Raw genomic sequence first — 1,745 nt, 5'->3', positions numbered from 1 at the left:
TCCATCTTCCTTCAGAAACACATTCAGTGCCAGACATGGAGTGGTATTGATCAATAGGACAAGTGACAAACTGTTCGTTCTTTTTGGTTTTCACTCCAGAACCATGATCACCTCAATATTAGTCATCAAGTTACAGTATGACGAATCTTGTATTCAAGCACAACTGAGCTCAGGCTCCAATTCATCATTGACTCATTCACTGAAGTGTTTAAACAGTAGATTTGGTAATAAACATACAGAACACAATTATACCTTTCCCAGCCTTAGATGTAACATAAAGCAGGTGAGATACTCATTCAGCTTCTAAGTTTCAGGATCCACCTCTCACAGGGGAAGACATTGATAACGAATTTCATCAATGATCTCAAGCTGAAGAAAATGATGTTTGAAGGCAAGAACTTCGTACAAGTCACCAAGTTCATTGTTTGTTGAGCAACAAGGATCCCTCTTTCTTGTCAGGAAAATCTATAGTGGTCATATGAAAACACTGGAAAAATATGAACAATATTGTCTCTCAAAGATCCCTCTAAATTGTATGGTCAACAGCCAAACCAATGCCGTTATCTTCTCAGAGGTCATCATCCTCAGTGTCCTACAACCTGATCACTAGCAGTCAGTTCTGGTACATTTTCTGCATGTCTGACAGTGAAATGTGCCATCTAATCCTAGCTCTGTCACATGTAGATAAAGGGCTTGACACACAGGCCTTTATCAGTCAGGGCACTGAATATAGGAGCTAGGAAGTTATGTTACAGGTAAGATAAGATGTCAGTGAGGCCACACTTGCTATTACATACAGTTTGTCGACCTTCTTACAGGAAATAATTTATTAAACTAGAAAGAGTCAGAGGTGAGAGATTTGAAAAAGACGTGAAGAGTAGCTTCTTCACACAAAGGGTGGTTTTGCCAGAAATGGTGGTTGAGACAGGCACTTCAGCAACATTTAAAAGCTTTCTAGATAAGTACATGAATAGAAGAGGTTTAGAGGGCTTTGGGTGGAATGCAGTCAGATGGGACTCGCACGCTGTACAACACAGTCAGCATAGACAAATTGGGCCTAAGGGCCTGTTTCCATGCTATATGAATCTATGAAAATGCTTCCAGGAGGACATTGAGGATGATTCCAGGAACATTCTTAAATCTTAAAAGTTGCAACATCCGCTCTGAATCCTAAGCCTGTGGTAGTTGGTAGTTCAGAATGGAAGAAAAGCTTCTGGAAGACACAAAGAAAACAACCATTCACAAACAGAAGATTGAGTACATAAGAAGATCCCATTCTACCTAGCTGTTCACTCCTCTAAATAGCCAGTGGTCTGTTTCTGTCAGAGTTTGTGGACCTGACTTGGGCTTTTCAGTCACCCTAATAGTTCTTCTTCATCACCAGTTATTCACAATCGTCATAAGGAAGAAATATTAAAATGCAGGATATCTCTGGGTTTATTGGGATGCAAAAGGTAGAGTTACTTATATGGAAAAGTGACATAATGATTTGGCTTCATGCCTCCTTTTTACAGAGGGCAAATCTGCTAGTAAATCGTCATTGATTTTAGGCCTTGCATGAGTTAAGATGGTAACGGGGTTTGAGTTTGGTCTGAGTGACATTGCTGGTAATGGTGGAAAGATGACATCAGCAAGTCAGGGCAAACTAACACTGATTTCCCCCCCCCCCCCCACACCAATCCATTTCCCGCTGCCCTGGGAAAACAGCCAACATAATTAAAGACCCCTCCCATCCTGGTCATCCT

The sequence above is a fragment of the Hypanus sabinus genome, chromosome 11 (genome assembly GCF_030144855.1).
Source record: "Hypanus sabinus isolate sHypSab1 chromosome 11, sHypSab1.hap1, whole genome shotgun sequence".
NCBI classification, from domain to species: domain Eukaryota; kingdom Metazoa; phylum Chordata; class Chondrichthyes; order Myliobatiformes; family Dasyatidae; genus Hypanus; species Hypanus sabinus.
The sequence above is the reverse complement of the archived record's forward strand: the minus strand, read 5'-3'. Positions refer to the sequence as shown.